Raw genomic sequence first — 8,397 nt, forward strand, 5'->3', positions numbered from 1 at the left:
CTCTCTTCATTACCAACGATCTTGACATTCTCTGCACAAGAAAACAGAGACCACAACGCTCTCTTATGACTGTTTTTTTTACCTCCAAAACCTTTCAGGGTCACATTAAGATGTAGAAACAGTTCATATATAATTCTTTCATTGTTGACATCAAAGTCAACATGTTCATTGTTGCCACTTACATGCCACTTGCATGTTTTGTCAATTCAAAAACTGATTTATTTCAGCCACTTGCCAAACATTGGTGTTATTTGTGTCCCTTTGCCTTTGGCCAGGCTGTCTGATTCCTGACTCAGATTTCTCTCAGAGATGCTATTCGGGGTTCCAGATTATTTTATTTTATTTGTATTTTTATTTGATTTATTTTACATTTGTTTTTATTTTTATTACTGAGCACTGTGGCTGTTTGCATGGTGTATCCTGTAAAAATGTTACAACATTTCGTAATCGTTTGTGTGGTATGTTTAAGCATATATATTGGTTTAATGTTGGGACCTGCATGATGATCAGATGACATTGACCAATTCATGCCGAAAAGTGGTCAAAGTAGTTCAAAAGGGTTCATTTACTTTTTCTTGCAGATTGGTAAAAATAAATAAGTAAATAAATAAATAAATGATTACATAAATATAAATAAATAAATAACATGGTGATCCACCACATTCAATAACAAAGTTAGATTTGTTTGTATTTTTAAAAAAAATGCAATTGCAATTTCAAAATGTTGCTGTTTTTTTTTTTTCAGCCTTTAAAATCTGTAACACTCAAGTTCAGGTTGTACACCACAAGATCAGTGACACACACTTTCCTCTGCTGACTTCTGTATGTCCATGTATTGATTTTGCCATTACAACACTTGACAGATCTTGTTATTATTGCCAGAGTAAAATCTCCTTCTGGAGCTGCATTGTGCGTTCAGCTCAGAGACTGACTGGCTTCATTCGTGACAAAGTACTGAATTTTTGGAGCCCAAATTAAACACTGCAATTGTGTTATTACAGTTGATGAATTTATTAGCCAGGCATATGAAACTTATGTAATGCAGTCACAATCAGAATTAAATTATACTATAGGAGAATATGCTACCTTTTAAAGTGACCCAATTAATGCTTCATCATAGTCTATGTTTACAACTGTGCATATTTAATTCGGATAAATTAATAAATAAGAAAACTGGAAACGTCGTCATTGTACTGGTTAAAATGAGATCACTCGCAAAAGAATTTGCTGGGTTCATAAAAAAAAAATATTTATTACATTTATGAACCACTTTCACTCATTTCAAAAGTTGTCTTCCTCCAATTTGGTTGATCAAGCCCTATGTCATTATTTGGCTGAACTGTCATCCATGGATACGACAATTTGTATTGGACTAAATTCAAACGGCTGTTGTAATGTCATATTTCATGAATTTCTGGTTCTCATCCTTAACAGAATCCCTCCATTTTTCCATCACTGTGGATATTGCAACTAGATCTCAGTTCCCATTGGCTCAATTTTGAGTTCTTGTTTTGATCTTCCCATGAAATGTCTCTCAATTTTCAGGAAACCAGGCGTGTCATTCCAACTCTGACCTTTGGCTGTCACTCAATAAAATTAATCTCCTTTCATTTGGGGGAGGGTGGCTAAGGAAAAATTAAGGCAGCATTCAGCATTCAAAACTGCTCAATGTTGAGAGCTCAGTCATTTATGTCCATCGATCCCGCCATTTTATATGCTCCATCTTCACCCTGGACTTACCATCAGTCAATCACAGTGTAATTGCTTGAGAGGGAGTTTTCAGACATTCTACAGCAGGAGTCACCCCGTCCAGTCCTCGAGGACTCCTATCCTACGGTTGGTGACCCCTGGTCTACAGCATGTGAATCACTGCCCATCCAGTATTCATCGCTGGATGGACATTGGTTTTGAGCGCTTCCACCTACAAGACTGTACTTTTCCACCAAGAAGAAGAGAGTGCACCAGAAGCCAGGACCAAATTAGGTCAAGAAAATTGTTCATTTGTTCAATTTCAAACTTTTGTAGGAGGAATGACATGAACACTAAAGTTGGAACATTTTTAAAGATTCAAAAAAAATGTGGAAATTAGAGCTAATAATAAAAATAATCTTCATTTTGGGCTTTTGTTTTGAAATTTTACAAAATGTAAGTTTACAGTTGGAATGGTTTGACAAGGTAAAAAAGCGTCAAATGTAAATTTTAGGTAATTAAAAATATTAATAAATATTTTTATTGAAAATAATTAAACAATAATCCAATCAATATTCTGTCTGACTAGATATATTTATTGTAAAAAAATAAATTAAAAAATGTAAAAAAATAAATACAAATTTTACTGTATCACCATAAATTACAGTATTTTACTTGGAGCAGAGATCCAATAAAATACTGTAATCAGTCACCAAAATATATTAATTGACTGGACACAGCTTTACAGTATTATACAATGAGGTCGTCCCAGAATGAATTGGATGGATAACATCAAGACATGAACAAACACGCCATTCTCCAAACTCCTGGAGAAAGGTAGAATGGTTTGTTGCGTGCACTTAGTGCACTGTACCTCATCTGCTACGACCCTACCATCCTAAACTTGGTCATGGGACAACTAGAAGTCGAATTGGGTAACTGCAACGACGGTCCCAGTAAAATACTGCAATTATTACACTCAAATGATTTAGAGTGGCAATAAGAGAAAATGGGGTGGGCATAGACATAAGGGGAATGTAATATTCGTCTAGAGCACAACATTCTTTGCAGCATTAAACAGCGTGGCACAAATGGGTATTGAAACTTTGATTACTGTGTTTTGAGCGGTATGCGAAGGGGGAGAATTTAAGGTTTGTATCTAGCACCCCCTAGTGGCAACAATTGACGGCGAAAGCCGTTATAAAAAGTATTTGTTGTCCTAGTAATCCTAAAACAAATAAATCATTATTTTTGGATGCAAGGGGGCCACCACGTGATTAGTTAGGTGTCAAAGGACCGAAATGTACAACTGATCTATGGCAATTTTATTGAATTATTACACCGCAAGGTTCATGGTTACAGTTCCACTTTAGGACTGTAGAGGTCAGTAGATCCTAACGAATCATCTCTTCTCTTGCAATCCACCAAGGTAAAACAACACCTGGGGCGTCTGAAAAATAAAGTGATGAAAAATTACTTGAATAAACTTTATAAAGGTCCATGGTATTATTATTTTTGTTGTTGTGTATTGGTTTCAAATGTTATGCATCCTACAAACAACATCTGATTGTAACTCAACATTGTCTATCCTGTCAAATATATAAAGCCTGTGCATAGTTCTGTAATGTAATTTGTGTACCTGTCTTAGCCACGTCAGTTTCAATGCTTGGGTGTTTTGATGACCCAAATAATTAAAATGCAAACCAATATCTGATATAACTCTATAGTATATATATGATGTATCAAGGTTCTGCCATAGACATTGTCCAAGACCTATTCATTTTATGTATGCATTATATTATATTTTGCCCATGTTTCTTTATTTAAATTTAACCAATAATAATAATAAGCTTAACAAAAATACTTGATATGGTGTGGTCAAATACAGCAATACCAAAGTGCAACCCAAATAATAAACACATCAATACGATTCTTTCAGTTGGACCTCATTACATTGTGTATATACCTCTTGTGGTAACTCTGAGCTAGTTGAGAAATTACAGATAACAATCAGTCTCAAACATTTTCAATTTACAACATCTCTCACCATGTCACTCATCTTGATCCCCATTCCGGCACGTACAAGTAAAGAACTTAGCCAGTGTGAACAAACTGCTAAGACTCCCTGTTCCAAAGCTGACAAAGATCTTCACCCGATAAGAAAAACGCATCCACGCACTTTGCCTCAGGACAGTTGTTCTCTCCGAACGATAAGTTCGTCATTAATGCCTGGAAGGTTGCCAATGTGATTTTTTTTTCTCTACCTCAAATCACCATACCAGAGATCCACATCACCACATCAGATAACACAGCTCCACATTTGGCCCTCTTCCTACTCCTGTGATATTTTTTCTCATGTCCCAATCATCTTGGACTTCCCTCCCCATCAATTTCACAGAGGCTACCATGCTCATCTTAACTTTGAGTATTTGTCTCATTTAATGGTGCATTTATCAGAACATCAGAGAAGCTGAAGGGATTGGAATGTTAGCATAATGTTAGCATGTGCTTCATACAAAAAAAAAAAAGTTCATCATTATCTTGTGCTTTCAATTGCAGCACAGGTGTAAAATAGAGAAACAACTTTGGATTGCAATATATTGTTTGGCCATAAGCATTTTGAAATATAAAGCCAAAATGAACAGATTCCACTCCTCGACATGAATTTGCAGTCTGTGGGATTTTTTGTCATTACATCCAGAAGAAAATTTGAGAAGTCAGATCCATCCCAGTGTTGTTTTATGCGGTGGCGGTTTGACTTCCTACACACCTAGCAGTGCAATTTATGGACTTTGCGATGTGCATTCAGTCATGCATGCTGGAAAAGAAAGGGACCTCGCGTGTGGACATATGAGTGTGAATGTGTGCCTTGTATTTGATTGGTTCAGTCTTCAATTCTCTGAGCAATCCATCCTTCAGGAAACGTATTTGTACTACATGGGATCCTTTATTTGTTTTATTTATATGACTTGACGTGAAATGGCAATGTCAACGGAAGGGAATTGCTCCTTATCATGGAATGTAATCACTCTTCGTGGCAATTTAGTGTCCTGATAATGAAAATCCAATAAGGATACCTGAAGATGAATACTTGACCAGTTTTCCTTTTGTTTGATTAAGTTTATTGGCAGCTGATAATACATTTCAAGTGAAGACAAGCTCCAGAAATATGCAGTAAATATAATCCCTTGGGTTGTTTACCAATATGAGCTTTGGCACTAAATCAAATTAAATTGCAGTAGCGGTGAATAAATTGTCTCCGCAGCTAATCAAAGATAATTTACACTCCATGACTGTGCTCCGCAGCTACACCATTAAGCTGTCAGTCATCCCCATTTTATACCTAATTGATTGTCACACAAACTGTTCAGTTCTTACCCAACCCCATGGGACACCATGCTGCCACTTTGAGTGAGGTCAGGATGAAATTGAGCACTTTTTTCTCCAACTCATGCTAGAACACACCCCGGCCCAATTAGGTACCAACCAATCACGGCTTACATGTTTACTGAAGGTGAACCATGATCGGTCATTCCTGAGCCCTGAGCAAATGCAATGTCATTTTCTGTCGACAGAAGTGACAAAATGGCCACCCCCTGACGTGGCCAAAAAAAAAAAATGGGTGGATTTTGCTGCTTAACTCATATTCCAAAATTGCAATATTAATCAGAATTGATGAATGAGGCTGCAAAGAACATTTTCTGGGACAGATTTTTTTTGGTAGGTTGGATTCCCCTTTAATGAAAACAAGCCAGTAAGTCAACTCTTGATCAACTTGTTGAAGATGAGAAATATAACAAGGACTCTTGTTTCACAAGACGCACAACTGGAATGAATGCCTTTTCTCTCTGAGCACTTTTACATTTCTCTTAATACTGTATATGAGGACTGCTAGTTTGATTTTGCCAGCATTAAAAAATAAAATTAGTGGTCACTCAGCAACAGGGGCAAGCATGAAGTGCTTACGTTAACCAAATTTTGTTGCGTTCTTACAGAAAAATATATTTATCCACTTTGATGTTGTTGAGATTTAATAAGTGAGATTTGATTGATAGAATTGTATTGTTTCTTTTCCATTATTAACACTGCTCCTCAATTTGAATTAACAGAGACTATAAAAGTAAATAGTGTAGTATTCCTATTTTTCATTTAAGTGGAGGGGGACTGTACTACTCCAGATTTTCTGGTGTGTAATGCAAACTAGTTATTTATAGAAAATTATGATAAATTATTCCACAAATTAGCATTCATCACTGATGTGCAACTTGTACTACTTAACCCTGAAAAAAATGTAAGTTGCCATACTGTTAGCATGGCGTATTTTACAGAAAAAGTGATTATTTCAAACAAGAGTATTTATATTGGCACATTTCTTGTCTTTTTGTGTTCCAGCCATTTTTTGTTGCTCTTTTTTTCCGGATACTCGTATTTGTCAGGTATATTTGACTGTTTCCCTTCTCAGGCAACAGCAGAACATTGAACCCCGAGAGGTATTTTCATCTTTACTCATCCGGTGTCTGTTTCGTTTGCAAATGAGCTGATCTGTTGATTTCCCTTTTTTTTTCTTTCTTTTTCACAAAAGATTCCGCCGACTGTTACAAGTTGTTTTTCTTCTACTTGGATGCCTTTCTGTGACACTTTTAGTTTGTTTGTATCTCTGTTGTAACCTCCTGATGACACTTGGATATTTTCAGATCAGTGGCCATTTCCCTCTGAGAGCATCCTGGTTACGCTTGCAGTAGCGAGTTGGTTTTGGTCAATTTTTTGGCATTGTCTTTGTCTTATTTCAAAATGTGAACAGCATGATAAAAGGGGCATTGCATATACCAAATCGAATTTGACCAAAAAAGCTGAACGTATTTGGGGAATTTTCTCGCTCAGATCTTTTTCGGCAATAGTAGATTGTGATGAAAATAATGAATCATGGAACAGTTGGACGTTATACACCAAAAAGTTGATTATTGCAAACTTTTAGGGAGTAGTAAGTATAGTTTTTATTTACAAATGAGCTTGTGAACTGATCTGTATTATATTCAGAAGGTCTTATTTCTCTTCTGCATACCTCTAGTGCTATAGTCCATGGATGGTTAGTATCAAGCTATTATAAATAAGGAAGTAATCCAGAGCAAAGTCTTAAATAGGTCAACTTTAACTGTCTCCAAAAAGCAAGGCGTGGTCCAATGGCTCAGAACAAATAATGTGTTATTTTTACTTTCCAATGTAGCCGTAATTAAGGAGTCGATTTTTAAAAGCACAATGAAAGCTTAGCATTCTCAGCCCAACCTTTTTCTCTCGAAGACTTTGGAGAAAGAAGCTGCACTCCTCAGTGCAGGCACACAAAATCCCTCAATCTCCAGACAATGGTGAGGTTGTTTTCTTGGCTTTCACATATGTAGTTGGATTTATTTTCATTTTGTAGTTGTTCATGTTCCAATCTTTGACTGTGAGCGACACAAAGAAGAAACAGATCCAAAGACTTGAATCTTATTACCACCATTGGCAAGTAGAACTATATAATTTCCTCTGTGCTTGTAAAAAGATAATGACATGCATCACTATGTTTTTTCTTGATCTCAAAATTGATGTCATAATTATTTGTAGTGTTTGATAACTACAAATGATGTCCGATAGTATACCACTATGTAAATAAAGTGAAGCGCCAGTCTTTAATCATCTTGCCCATTCATTAAGGGACAGCCACCTTTCGAGTCATGTTGTGGCTCCGGATTCCACAATCACATTATTTTCGAGAAAAAATAAAAAATTCGAACCTACTCACACACTCCCAAATATACAGCACCTCTGAAACTGCTGCATTTGTAAATCCTGTTGAACAAGTATGTATTAACACAGAACACACAGTTGAGACTTGGTGACAACAAATCAAAGACACGCATGCGCTATTATTACATAATGTATATAGAGCAGTTCATTTATTTATTTTTTTTTGTCTGTATTAGTTGTTCATGTCCTCCATTGGTTCAATTTGGGTACCACTGAGTTTTTGATTTGAAAAGAACTGAGTCACATGGTTGCGTCACTGAGGACGATTGGTTAGCACAATGGCTTCACAGTGTAGAGGTGCAGGGTTCGATTCCGGCTCTGGCCTTCCTCTGTGATGTTTGCACATTCTCCCCGTGCCTGTGTGGGTTTCCTCCCAAATTCCAAAAACAAACCCCACAGGTTGATTGAACACTCTGAATTGCCCGTTGGTGTGAGTGAGCAAAACTCAAACATTACCTTTTGCAAAGTTATTTGGCTTTTATTGTTGTTGTGATTTTAATCACCAAGAAGAAATGTTTGCGGACGTTCCACCTCCCAAAGGAGCTGGCTGAAGGTTTCACCGAAGACTCGGACAGTGAAAAAACGTTTTATGACTTCCGAATGGTTGTTCGTCCTTGTGTGCCCTGTGATTGGCTGGCAACCAGTTCAGGTTGTACCACGCCTACTACTCAAAGACAGCCGGGATCCACTCCAGCACACCCGCGACCCTTGTGAGGAGCATCGGCTTCAATAATAGATGGATGGATGATTCACGTGGACTATGTCATTGCGAAATAAGTCACATTTATTCACATTTAATATGGACCTAAACGAAAAGTACAAATTGCTTTACCTAAATACAAATCATCCTTATAAATCATCCCTTGCTTAAATGTTTCAAAAGAAACATATTGAATCTTGAAGGATGTGTGATATGTGTTCCTA

Source organism: Idiotropiscis lumnitzeri, chromosome 18 (genome assembly GCF_059441095.1).
Source record: "Idiotropiscis lumnitzeri isolate Australia: NSW breed Sydney's pygmy pipehorse chromosome 18, RoL_Ilum_1.0, whole genome shotgun sequence".
In the NCBI taxonomy this organism is placed as follows: Eukaryota; Metazoa; Chordata; class Actinopteri; order Syngnathiformes; family Syngnathidae; genus Idiotropiscis; species Idiotropiscis lumnitzeri.